Here is a 14,296-nt window from a genome sequence, read left to right as displayed (position 1 = left end):
GAGATCACAAAATAATAGGAATATATAATCTTTGAATAAATATAATCACAAAAATAGCATGAGATGCCAGGGATTTAGCTCAGTGATTTTGCCACCTACCTTGCAAGCACAAGGACCCGAGTTTGATACCTGATACAAAAAAAAAAAAAAACAAAAAACAAAAAACAAAACAAACAAAAAAAAGTAGCATAAGAAAATGCTCATATGGCCTTTTTGTCTTAATGTTGTTAGTTTAAAAATATTAAATTAAATATATATCCTTCATAGAAAATGTAAAAGGTAATATAAAAGCTAAATTCATGGAATAACCACTATGCTCCCCCCATAAGAACCTTATTAGGTTAAGTAAAATCATCAGCCCTATTTTGCAATTGCAGATGCTAACACCCAGAGACTTACAGGAATTGTTTAACTCTAGTAAGTGATAAAGCTTAAAGGAAAAAAAGACCAGGGAAGCTCTCATAGAGTAGAATACAAGGAGAGAGAAGGAACTGTTAATACTGATACACAATTAACCAAGTTATTGTAGGATTTTACAAGTCTAACTGCATTGAGAATGGACATAGACAAGAGCAACATTTTGGAACATATGAGATAATGAGGTAGACATTTTCCATTTTCTTTGTATTTTCACTTAGAAAACATATAAATAAACATTTGATAGGTACAACATCCAATCAGCAACATGACGCTGGGTACGGAGTGGAGACTGCTCAGGATGTATGTATAGAATATTAAGGGTTACAGTTGCAGTGTTTCAAGGCACTGGTATTAATGGTTTTAGATAATGTTGTGGAAAGGCAGAATCTAGAGCTGCCCCACAACTGAAGAGCTAGCTCTCTCACAGACTATTGAAGACTAGACTGAGTGTTTGCTTCTCTTAATGCCTTGGCCTACTTCCCTGAAGAGCTCCCTCTGGAAGACTCAGAGTCAGAGCAGGGTGGGCATGGCCAAGATTCCAAATGGTGAATGTGGCAACTAGTTGGCTTCCTGCTGTTAAAAACATCCAGGTGCTCAGTTCTCTTGAGCCCTGGGCTCAAGAGTTTTACACCCAGGCTATGATTTCCTCACATCTAAAATAAGAGAATGGACTAAATATTTTTTAACTGCCTTCTAGGTTTAAAATACAGACTCTATGATAAAAGTAATCATTCTTTAAAGAATCCCAAAACTTAACAGTGTTTTGCTTTCATAGAAAAATATTTCTTTCCTCTTTATCCTATGGTTATGTGCAAAAGTGTCTCATTTCTTCTACAAAGACTTAGCTACAATAAAGTACCACAAGGCAGACCCCAAACATATCTCTGAGTCTTCCTTGGCATCTAATACACAATATTTAAAATAATGGGAGTTAATGGAAATTTAAATAATGAATGCAGTCATCCATTTTCAAGTTGAAAATTAGTGTAGTCAGCCGATTTTTTCTGATAATAATAAGCTAAAGTTTGAAGCAGTGATTGTGAAAGGAATATTCTAGAACCAATATGCTTAATGGATGATACTCCCCAGACAACTGTAGACTGAGGACTGAGTGGGCCCACAATACTCCTCATATCTAGAATTCTAATGAAAGAGAAATTGTCTGAAACATGGTAGTCAAGTACCTATGACTCAGAGAAGTCTCCCAATCGCATGTCATATTTATGGAGCAATTTTCATTTATATTCACTCCTTGGAATCTTGGACTTACGCTGCTTTGACAGCCTGTCATCAGTGAATCTTGTCAAGGAGGGTAGTCCCTTTGGAAAACTTCGCACAGCTTGTGTTGCTAGTGCGGAAGAAAGGAAAACATAGCAAGCCTGTTTTATCCAATTAGCAAAGATATGTAGGTTGTCTTGTTGAGCAGCTGGGCAATTGGCAATGCAGGAAGCTCATTTTGTGGTCTATGAAAGCCTCTCGTTTGGGTTGGAAAACTGAGGAACTCAATGTCTCCTGTTCACTCTCTCCTAAAAATTTTATACATTTCTCTTTTATAACCATAGTAATAAGAGTCTGTTTTCTTGTATAATTAGAAATGGTTCAATATTTATATCAATATTAGGAATTAATGAATAATTCATCAACATGAATCTTGACCAGCTAGATTGTTTGGCTTTATAATTTTTTTCCTGTGGGATTTAGGGCTTCATTGTATAGTGTTATGTGAGAAATACTAAATTTGTAGTTGTTATACTAAGTTTGTGGTTGCTATAAGTTAGTATAAAATCTAACATTGGTAGGCTTAGTTTACTATTTGGGTCTGTTTTCTCATATATAATGGATATACTATTATTATTTTTGTTGTCATGCAATCATCTTGAGGATCACTGTTTAAACATTTGTGAAATTATATAATCCAGTGAAATGTACAAATAATATAGGTGTATGTATGGTTGTAACCCATCACCACTGCCAGAGAAATACTGCCCCCAATTGCTCACAATCAGATGTAAGATTGAATTTTACCTCTTTACTATGTTACCCAACTTATAAACCATTTCCAACAGATACTTCCTCAGATTTTTGCCACATCTTGTGCTGACACATTTTTTTCTTTCCCATTTGACAATAAAAGTGAAACAAAATTATTCAGTGAGTTTCTCAGTAATACTAACCAAGCATCAACATTCTGTGGTCTTTAAATCTACCGTTTTTCTACTCCACTTGTGCTGCTTTTGTGGGGTCACTAAGGGACACTCTGTTGAGAGGATATTTTGGCAGATCCTTGAAAGAAATGAGGCGGCAATCTGGGATGAGATAAGGAGAAAAGGTTCTCAGGCTGTGAAAACACGAAGTCCAAAGGCCCTGAGCCAGGAAAGAACTACTGTTGTCAAGAAACACCAGTAAGTTCAGGACTTAGGGCTATTGAAGTCAAATGAAAGAGAGAAATAGTGGAAGACACAAGCAATTATCTATGTAGTTCCTCATAGACAATGATGTTTGTATTTTATTCTTTTTTTACTAATAAATTTTATTTGATCCCACCTCTACTCTCGAGCCCCTCCCTTCCCTTTGTACAAAAGCTTTAAATAATTGCATTTTATTCTTTGTGCAATGAAACAGCACTGAAGTCCAAGTAGGAAAGCAACATGATCTCATTTACATTCAAGTGCTTCGTTTTCCTTCCTTTGTGGAGGAGCATAAAAGTGAAAGTGGGAATAAGATATATCAGAGAGATCCGACATACTATTGGCCCGGGCCAGGATGATGGCAGTTGGAATAATGAAGAATTCTAAGCTTTGGATATAGTTTTAGGGCAATGTCAACAGCTACAGTGACTGAATGCAAGGACTGAGAGAAAAAATAGTAATGTGAAAAAGGAAGCAAGGGTCTAAAGGTGTAGGGGAAGTGGGAGGGGAGGAGAAGGGAAATAAGGGAAAAGAAAGAAATCTGAGAAAATGAAAACATGGAAATAAAGTTTCTGTAACTAGGAAAGAGAGGAGGGGGTGAAGGGAGGGCAGGGGTAAGGGGAAAAAATGAGGAGCAAGATCTGTCATATAAAGGTACAAGATCCCAATGATGAATGTAACTGCACTGTATACTTAATGTACCAATTTAAGGGGAAAAAATGAGGAGCAAGATCTGTCATATAAAGGTACAAGATCCCAATGATGAATGTAACTGCACTGTATACTTAAAATGTACCAATAAACTCAATGAGAGAAAAAAAAATAGCTTAGGCTTTTAGTTTGAGCAAAGGTACCATTTTGAGTAAGTCTTAGTGTGAAGTCGGTTTGGAGGTAGAAAAATTAGGAATTTGGGCCTAATGTCTTGTTTGTGTGCTTAGAATTCCAAGGGCAGGACTTGAATAGGCGTATGGGTAAGCATGTCTTACATTAGGCTAACAATAACAAAACACTCACACAGTCCTTCCTGTATGCCAAGGATAGGTCTAAACGCTCCATGCATGCTGAACCACTTAATGGATTACCAATGCCACATTGTCTAGTCTGTGTCTAGCTGCGTTCTGATGAAGGTGTTAGAACAACTGAGAAGTTAGAGCTTAAGCAAAGAAGCTATCTAATAACCCGTACAATAATACGTTAAATAGTTGGTTCTAGGTTCGATTAAGAACCCGGATTTTTACTGTTTCTGTCCTGCTGTCACATTAAACATACTGACTTTTTAATTTATCCTTATCAGCTGATGGTTGCAACTACATTAAAAATGAAGACCTCACAAATTTATAGTCAAGGCAAGATGAATGAGCCCGATCCAATTAAGGAGGAGACTTTCATCAGGGAGGAAAGTCTTCTCTAAGGAGAATCCAATCAGGCTGATGACTCCTTATGTCTCATTGGACTGATTTTATTTCTCAAGGAAGTTAATGAAAGAAATTTTATCTCTTTTCACATTCCCTCAATGGCATTTAATCAAGGAATTTGCAGTTGATGTTCTATGAGAGGAAACTTAAAGAAGAGAATTATGCACTGGATTAAAACATAAACAGTTGAAATTAAGAAAGAAAAAAGAAAATTCTCACCATACCATATAGGGTTCATTTATAGTTGGCTGATATGTATCTGTGGATGTGTGTGTTCTTCCGTATTTGCAACTACCTCTTGGGAATTATTTTAATGAAATTTCACAAAATTTTGGATGTTGCAGACAGAAAAAATTATAGCTTATAGCTAAACAATCATGCAACTTATTGATCTTTTCCAGGAAGTCAAAGTCCTATTAAACACAAATGTTAAGAGTTAAAAAAAAATCTATTGATACAAATACATATGAAGGAACTGGGATTTCTTTTGTAAGCCATATATAAATCTGGGGAAACCAGGACAATTTTTTTCTAGAGAAATAATCATTATCAGTTGTAATTTGATTTACTTGCATGCCTCAATTGCCTTGCAAATTAGTAATTTTAAAAATTGCAAATTAATTCTGTAAAACTCATCATGATACCGTAAATGTCTCTTTGGCATCAGCTACATTTACATCTAGCGAAGGAAACATTTTAGTATATGTGCTGCTGAAGTGATCACAGGAAACATTTTAAATTAATGAGAAAGTTTAAGAAGAAAGGAAGCCTTCAAAGAAAAATTATAAGAAGCAGTTCCTGTTGGACCTCTTCTTAACAGTTAATACAGAAAACTTCAAAGCTCTTCAAAAATTCAAAGAACTTATGGTAACACAGGCAATTTTACAGGGTAACACTTCATTAACAAAAGGCTTAGCATGACATTTTTCAAAAACTAGGCAGAATATATATTATTGTCTTGTATCCCTGGCAGCATAGGGTATAGTACATACACTAGCACTTACTGTGTCTTCTGGAATTTGGGACATTCCATTCGATAGCATGCTATCTTTGTCTAACAGTGTTGTCAGAATCCAAAGCTCAGGAACATGAGACAACTGGTCAAGTGATCAAGAATAAGATCAAAAGCATCAATTTTGGACATGAAGATCACCGACGAATTGGTATCTGATGATGTTTTTCACTGATAATTGTTTACTTATCATTTTATGAACAGTGATATTGGGGACGAAGTTTCTAACGAGGAGTACTCATTTTCCTGGTGTTTACATTCCTTCCTGAGCGCTAAACCCACTGAGAATGGCTGTTTGGATTCATTTACTGTGCTTCTGGGGGAGTTTAGATTAATTACACCAAAGAGACTGAGCACACAAAGCCATAAAGTATCTCTTCTGAGAAGAAGATGGAACCTACTCAGGACCTCCGGAACCTCTGTTGTTTTTGCCTCCCCTGCTGTGTGCTGAGAGAGGGAAGCCCTTAAAAGGACTAGTTATTGATTATGCCTTTTGCTTAGAAGTCCTCTCTCTTCTCCTTCAGTGGGTAATATACTACTTATTTTCCAAGCCTAGCATCAAGCTTTCTCATTGTATATAGTTTTCAGTATAAGAAGAATTCTTGTTTTTATTTTTCCATATTACCTTGTTTGCTATGTGTACATGAAAATTCTCCCAGACTATAGTTAAAACCAAGGGCATTTACCAAGCACCTGTCATCTTGGTTCCTGTTCCCATTTCATTTTTTTCATGATTCCTGTAAGAATGCCAGAAATCCTTCCTGGCTTCTCAGTCTCTTTGTTGTAGCTTGCAAATCAATTAATTCTTCAAGAAAGAAAAAAAAATTAGTGTATGCTGTCCTTTCCTTTCTGGGCTTCTCTCTGACTTTCTGGCCACTCGAGTCTGGTAGCCTTAGAAGACATGCATTCCTTCAAGTAGATTCTTTTGAATTTCCTTTCTATATTTTCTAGCTGCCTCAAAAGAAAGGTTGTTCTGTGATAAGCTTGGCTGCCCCAACCACTACCAGAAAGTATTATTACTAGGTTTCATGGAAGCAAAACAGAGCAAAAATCTGGTATATTATAATGATCAAGCTGAATCCATCCCATCAAATGATGCTTAGCCAATCATTTCAGGGCAAAAGATTTTTAGGTGAGTTCCAAGAAAAATAAATTAGTGTTATTCCCTGGCTCTACCATCCTATTTTATTATTTCTATGAAGCAATTATATCTCAGCTAGCATTTTCTTGTCATTCCTCACTCCAGAAGAAAAATGGCATAGAGGAGAGTCCCCACCACCTTGTAATATATTTGAAAGTGAAGGAGAAATATATCTCTGTTACTTCAAGTCAAGAGTAGATTGTGAAGTCATTTGTTATTATAAAATAACTTACCTGTCTTAGTCCCTTTACTGTCACTGGGACAAAATAGTCAACACACACGACTTAAAGGAGCAGAGGTTTATTTTGCCTAACAGTTTCAGAGATCGTCTTCCATGGTTGGAAGGCATCAAGGCAGAGACAGAATGTCAGAGTGGCATGCTGGAGGAAAATGATTTCAACCTATAACATCCAGGAAGCAGTGAGAGAAAGCAACCGGAGACAAGAATTCTCCTTTCCAGGCCACAGTGCCAAAGACCCTTCTCCAGCCAGGTTTCACATCCTAACACCACATTTAGCCACTAAACACATCAGTGGATTGAATATAGTGTCTCCATGGTCCAAGCACCTTACGCATGCACGAGACCTTTGGGAGTTCATCTAACTCATAGCATTCTCCTAAATGAACGGAGACAGACCTGCTGCATAATTTAGTTTGAACTAGCAAGTAGTAACAGACGGATGAGGCAGACAACAAAGTTGGAGTCTATCCTTGTGCATACTGCCAACAGAAACAGCAATAAAATCTAACCCAAATCCATTGTCTTTTATTAAATGAGCTCACAATTCTTCAGAAGGGATAAACATAAAGATGTGGGTACAACTCTGTAATAATAATTAGGAAATTCTCTCTTGTTTGGATACTGCTTCATTGCAATAACCTGTGAAGGCCACTTACGTCTTTACGCTTTTCTCATTTGTGTGGCTGTAAGTGTATCTACATGAACTCTGAAGATCTGCTATTCTTATCAAATCTAAGATTTGAGGAGTATCAGCAAAACTTAACTCGGCACTACTGTGGAGTTTATATGCTGCAGAATATTCTGAGTAAGACCACAAGGGCCTCTATTATAGAATAAGAAGTTTGTTTTTGAATCGGAGAAACAAGCAAACCACCTTGACACTATTGATTTCTATATGAAAAATGCTAACATAACTTCTGATATTCCTCTCTGACATGAGAATGTGTATGTTCTCTGTAGAGGCTGCTCCTACAACCTATTTTCTGTAATTCAAAACCACATGCACAGAGATAAGAAAAGCTGCAACAACCAGAGTAAACCTAAATGTCCACAAATATGAAACTTTCTCACTGTAAACCACTAAGGGTTTTGGAATATTTGCTATGCAAGAAATACGTTATCCAAAAAGTAGTACCAGAAATGGGTATTGACATCAATGATAGAAATTTTACTGAAAGGTGGAAAAAATGGCACCAGACACCATGCAATGTTAAACATCTGGTGAACTGAAAATCATCAGATTTTGAATGGCAAGAACTGTATCTAAAATATTCATGGAATGTAAGAGAATAAGTTTTTGAAGTAATTTTCCTGGACTTTTTGTTTATTAACTATATTAGGTAGATACTACAAGACAAATACTAATATGTGCCCATAAAAATTTGGTCCATTTGCAAGCAAAGGTGTAGGGAAGATGTATTTTTTATTTGTTAGGAATGGGATTTGTAATTCCTCAATATGTGTGATCTTTTAAAAAATACTAAAAATTTATTAAAATTATTAGACTCAATTTCCAGGAATGAACCAAAATCAAGGACATGGCTCCAGATTGCTTTGTGAAAGAATGCGTCCTTATGAACCCATTATTTTTAAGTGGGTCGTTTTAGTTGGATCCGATGGTTCAAGATTAAAGGACTAAAAGTGCTCTCCCAAAGAAGCTTTCAGTGATGCAGAATTTTAAAAAATATTGGCGATGTGGATGATAGGGAATGCAGTTGACCTGAATCAGCGTGAGACTAAATAGTGACTTGTGGAGAATAATGGACTGTTCTAGGAAGCAGATCTTGTGCTTAACCAAGGCACAGGAATTACTCTCAGAGTAATGAATTTTATAAAAATTGGCCCAAAGAAATTTTAAGAACTTATGTAGTTCAATGCCTGCTGAATAATTTCCATTTCCCCCTTTCAAAATTGGTTTTATAGGCATGTGTAAGGGGACAGAAAATTTGTCACAATCTCTTATGCTATAAGAGTATCATCAGATACTCCTAGAGGGCCTGGTTGGATGAAATTTGGGCCATTTTCTTCAGTAAATAAATAAAATCTGTATTCAGGATGAAAAGAAATATTTGTGATCAAGAAGGGGTTTGTCATAGATCGCCTCACTGTTCACAGTAATTAAATTCATCTACTTCTCTATAAAAGACTATGTTTGCCCCACCGATTCCCTTATGACTTGCCAATGACATTGATGGGAGATAATTTAAATCCCCAATGTATCCACGTGGGATCTAACTCTGTAATATGTTTTGATCTGTGGTATTTAGAATGCAGAATATACCCTTTAGATAACAAAAGCTCTTCCAGGCACCCAAAGTCCCTGCCTGTCTCTTTCCAATCAGTCCTCTCTCAGTATAATGCACAGGGCCTGATCAGGTGAGGCAACTTCTGCCTGGATCCCAGAATACGAAAACTCAAAAGGTAGAGATGAAACATGATTACAGATTGAATAAAGGCAAAGATGTACCAAATATGAGCAGAATAAGAAGTAAACACTTTCAATTCTTTTTGGATTAAGTACCAAGGACAGAATATGGTCTCACCACAAAGCCACAATTTACCCCTTAAACGTCAATGGAAAGCGTGATTTTTCAAGGCCCATACATTTTACGGAAGGAATTTTATGCTATATGTATATCTGTAATGCAACTCAGGGTTCATATCATGTTAAATTTTATGTGGGAGAGCAAATAAAACAATAAGACAAATCTCAACTTTATATTTAATCATTCATTAGCAAACTTTTGTTAATAAGTCTCTTTACATTTCAGAGTCTTCACCTATGAAATATAAATATAATCTGCCCAAACATCACTGATTTTTAAAAAGAATTAAAAAACTATGAAGTCAAAATATTTTATAAGACTTACATTAATATACATTTTGTCATATGAAATTGAAAAGGTGTAATTTCAACAACACTAATACTAGAGACAGTCATTTTTGCCCTGAAAATAAAATATTTAAAGTTGAAACAGGGAATGTATCTGTTGTACATAAGTGTGGTATACAAAATTTCCATAAGAAAAACACAAAAGGAAACAAATACTTGCATAAGAAAATCATGTGCTGCGTATACCTTAAGTAGAGTATGACTACATGTAGACAGGAAAAATCCTGCGGATAGGGTCACTTTTGAAATGCAGTAGAAAATAATATCCATACAAAATTGTTTGCTGTAATGGTAGTGATTTTTCAACACTTTGTGTGATCTTTGTCTCTTCTTTAGAGGAAAAATTTGAAGAGAAGAAAATGTTCTAAATTATTTCTTCTCTAATCCCTGACCAACAACACTTTACATCCAATTACTAATCTTCTTCACGTTACATCCTATGAAAGAAGATGTCTCAAAGGCAGTGATGAGAGTGGAATTACAGCTACATGCTGAATACTGAGCTAATTGAAGTGTATATATATATTGCTTATTTATTCTGACACTTTTTATTGTGTAAAATTTGTGGACATATTGGCCTGCTGTATATTTTTGTGTAAAGAAGATAGAAAGATATTTTTTCTTACCAGGTGATGGTTTTCTTAACTGCACTTTATTAATAGAACTCATTTAAAAAGTGTTTATTAAATGACTGGTATGTTGGATATTCCCCTGGCTGCAAGGACTTCTATTAATAACAAATGCTGCAATGTATATGAAATCACTAAATACTCCAAAGATTTAAAACAGTCTCGAGAAAAAGGACAAAACTGGAAATGATTACACTACTAAATTTCAAAATCTTCAGTAAAGGCATAATACTCAAAGCATCATGGTTTTAGCCTAAGAATAAACATAGGTCAATGGCATAGAACAGAAAACACAAATAAATTTCTGTATTTTTGGTTTATTAATTTTTTGACGTAGGTGTCAAGAATGCATCATGGGAAAGAACTGTCTTTGCAGTATATGGTGTTTGGAAATAATGACTATTCGCATGCAAAAGAATGAAACTGGATCCTTATCTAATACCAATTGAAACTCAATTCAAAATGGATTAGAGGCTTCAATGGGATGATCAAGCCAAAAATCTCTGCCAAGCAAAGAAAACTAAAAAGAAAGTTAAGTAACAGCTTGCAGAAAGGGAGAAAAAATTTTAAGTCATACATCTGATAAGGAGATTAGCATGCAAATACGAAAAGCACTCAGAGAATTCAATGGTGTGAAAGTAGGTAAACTGACTTACAAAGAAGCAATAGTCTTGAGAAAATATATCCCAGGAAGAGACAATTGGCTAACAGGTAATAAGAGAAATGCTCAGTGTCAAAAATCACAAAGGAAATGTAAATTGAAATTACAGTAAACTGTCACCTTACACCGGTAGGATTAAAAACTGTAAGAAGTTCTGGTGAGGACATGGAGGAAAGGAAAGCTTTGTATAGTGTTGGTGAGAATGTAAATCAGCATAGCTTTTTGGAAAAAAAAAAACATAGAATTAAGAAATTAAACTGTACTATATACTTAAAAAGTACCAATAAACTCAATGAGAAAATAATAATAATAAAAACAAAACAGAACTACTTTGTGCTTCCACAATCACTTTTGGATATAGGAACAAGAGAAGTAAAATCACTTTCCTTCATATTCAGACCATGTATGGATAAATACATAAAGAAAATGTGATTATATATATGTGATATGTACAAATATATATGTAGTTTTTCAAAGTGCATGTATGATACTCTTCAGATGTATAGAAACAGAAGGAACAGGGGATTTAGCTCAGTGATTCTGCTGCCTGCCTCACAAGTGCAAAGTCCCACGTTCGATCCCTGGTACAAAAACAAAACAAAACAAAAAGAAATACTGCCATTGGCATCATGGTTGGACCTGAGGAACATTAAGATAACTGCTGTAGGATTTTATATCTCTATGGAATGTGAAACAGTCAAACTAGTCAAGGCAGATTGGATGGTGGTCATCATGACCCAGCATGGAGGGAATGGTGGGAGAGAAGACATGCTGTGTCTTAGTTATTCTTCTCTTGTTGCTGAGACAAAGTATCCTACACCCAAAGTTAAAGGGAGAAAGGTTTATAACAAACCTCACAGTGTGCAGCTGGGCCCAAGGTGGGGTGGTACATGGCACAGGGGTGTCGCAAAGGAGAAAGTTCATGGCTCCCACATGGTGGCAGAAGCAATAAAGGACCTTAAGAGCATCTTTCTGCCTTTTTTTTAAATCTTATCCAGATTACCAGGATTACGGTGGTGCCCAACCAATCAGTGTACAGGTTTAGTAGTCACATGCCTTTAATCCCAGAATCACACACCCAGATTGAGCCACCTCTGTGAAAGCCTCTCTTATGGAATTGAGACTTTGAATTCTTGGATTCTCCTTGATTGGATAAGTCATTAATAATAAATGAAGGTTATTAAGACTCAGTTGACATTTTTGACTCAACTTCTTGTTTCTCTTGAGATTATTTTCTAGAATTTGGGATCTACATTCCCAGCTCAGAAAGGATGATTTGAGGATAGTAATATGCAAGCAAGAGTAAAAGTCTGGCTCGGGGAAAGGCAGTGTCCCTTGGACAGTCCTGGGACGGCAGAAGGAGGATTCTTGTCTACTTTTCAAGTATAGACGTGAATTCTCTCAGCTGTAACCAGTTGCTGACACTTTCAGCAAATAAAGAGGAAGCTTAATCCAAGGACTGAGCGGGGAGGGCAGTAGAAGCATCAAGCAGCAAGGCGAGAGAAGATCCCCTAGAGGCAGATTGCCTGGAAAAGGTGGTCTTCATGTTTCCTTCTTTTGATTTGCTTGTGTTTCATTCAATATTGAACCAAATCATATTTTTCCCAAATGGACTCTGGAGTGGGTCTATTTGCACACCTTCGTGATGCTCTAATTCTCATTTCTTTTCCATTACCAAAGAGCAGACCGTCACCTTGGCAATTCAAGTGTCAAATCCCACATCAAACACTTGCCCTCTTCAAGGAGGAAAATCACACATTCACCACAGATAATAATGTGATCAGAACAGGTTACTTTTCACAAGGGTCTTTTAAAGGGAGATGTACACTTGAGGAAAAAACAATACTGAAAGACATGTCTAACTTGCAGGAAAGAAAAATTTAATGGCCAATGATTACCTTTATTTGCATATTTTTAATATATTGTTAATAAATGAATATGCCAATGCATATCTGCATTTTCTAATTCATGTATAACCAACAGGACACTTTATCAATTTTTTATCTTTACCTAACTCTATATCCTATTGACTGTGTGGTAGAAATATGTAATAATATTCATAACATTTTAAGAGTGCAATGCATGGTTTTTAATGGGTCTTCAAGCTGAGATTTTATCATTCATTTAGAGGCACAGAAATAAACTACACCCATTGTTTGATCTTTGTCTTTTTTCCTTCAGCTTTGTTTTACAGCTTACTGACTCAAGTATCAGTTTCTGGCAGTGAACTCATGAAAGAATAGAAAACGGGAAGTCTGCCCCTGAAATCCCTACATAACTCCCTTTCATTCTGTCATAAAGAAAGTGCCCTCTATTCCCCTCCACAAGTACAGTGTACCTAATTTTCTTTCTTTTTGGGGCACTTGGATAGGTGAGTATTCAACAGTGACAATCCTAGTTGTTGTACTTAAGGTAGTTTAAGCATAGAGCAACAGATATAAGCACAGAGAATATCACTAATGTATTAAAATTTATACTAAGGAATCCTTTAACTTTTGTGCATGATAATAACATATAATAAGAAATAAACTTGTGGTTAATCAACCTATCTTTTCATAAGTGCTGAAGATTTTTAAAGAAGAGAACATGGATCAGATATGAAAATAAGGTATTAAACTACCCGTATACTGAATGAAGTAATGTATTGGCTTGGTTTGGAGGAGCTAAGAAATGGTTCTTCGAAGCGAAGAAAGACCTGTACCCACGAAGGTACCTCTTGGGGTAGGGTTGTGTAGAAGAAGGGTCGTCTGAGGTACAATTAGTGTGAAGTGATGTCGTGTGGAGCCTGTGCCTCCTCTCACAGCTCATAGAGAAGCCATTGGTCTCCTTGCGAGAGAAGCAAGAGCGGTGAAGGAAGACAGCGCGCTGTGTTGTGGGGAGGTGCAGAGTGCGGTGGAACAGGCGTGAAGCGCGTTAGATGTTTACGGGAGTGAACGCGAGTGGAGCCTCAGTTCCTGAAGTCCTGGAGCTCTATTAAATCACAGGATGGATGCTGTAAATCCAGTCGTTGCTACTGATGTATAGTTCTGTGTTTTTATAATCTTCTCAAAGCTGACACATTTTACTCGTCTTATGTTCTCTAGCCTCCGTATTTCTTCTATCAACGTATCTTCATATTTTTAAGGTGCTAAATTGCCCAGGCTGGGATTGAATTTATAATTACCCTGCTTCATCCTGCCAGAAGCCTGGAATTATAGACAAGCTTCACCATGCCCAGTTTAAACTTTCATTTTTTTTTTAATTTTATTGAGTTTATTGGTACATTTAGGGATACAGTACAGTTACATTCATTGTTGGGATCATGTACCTTTACATGGCAAGTCTTGATTCTCATTTTTTCCCCTTACCTCTGCCCTCCCTTCACCCCCTCCTCCCCTCCCCATCTACAAACACTTTATTTTCATCTTTTCATTCTCTCACATTTTTTTCTTTTCCCTTTTTGTTCTTCCCCTACGCATCACACCTTCCCTACACCT

The sequence above is a fragment of the Fukomys damarensis genome, unplaced genomic scaffold (genome assembly GCF_012274545.1).
Source record: "Fukomys damarensis isolate Sample0158 unplaced genomic scaffold, DMR_v1.0_HiC HiC_scaffold_12, whole genome shotgun sequence".
NCBI classification, from domain to species: domain Eukaryota; kingdom Metazoa; phylum Chordata; class Mammalia; order Rodentia; family Bathyergidae; genus Fukomys; species Fukomys damarensis.
The sequence above is the reverse complement of the archived record's forward strand: the minus strand, read 5'-3'. Positions refer to the sequence as shown.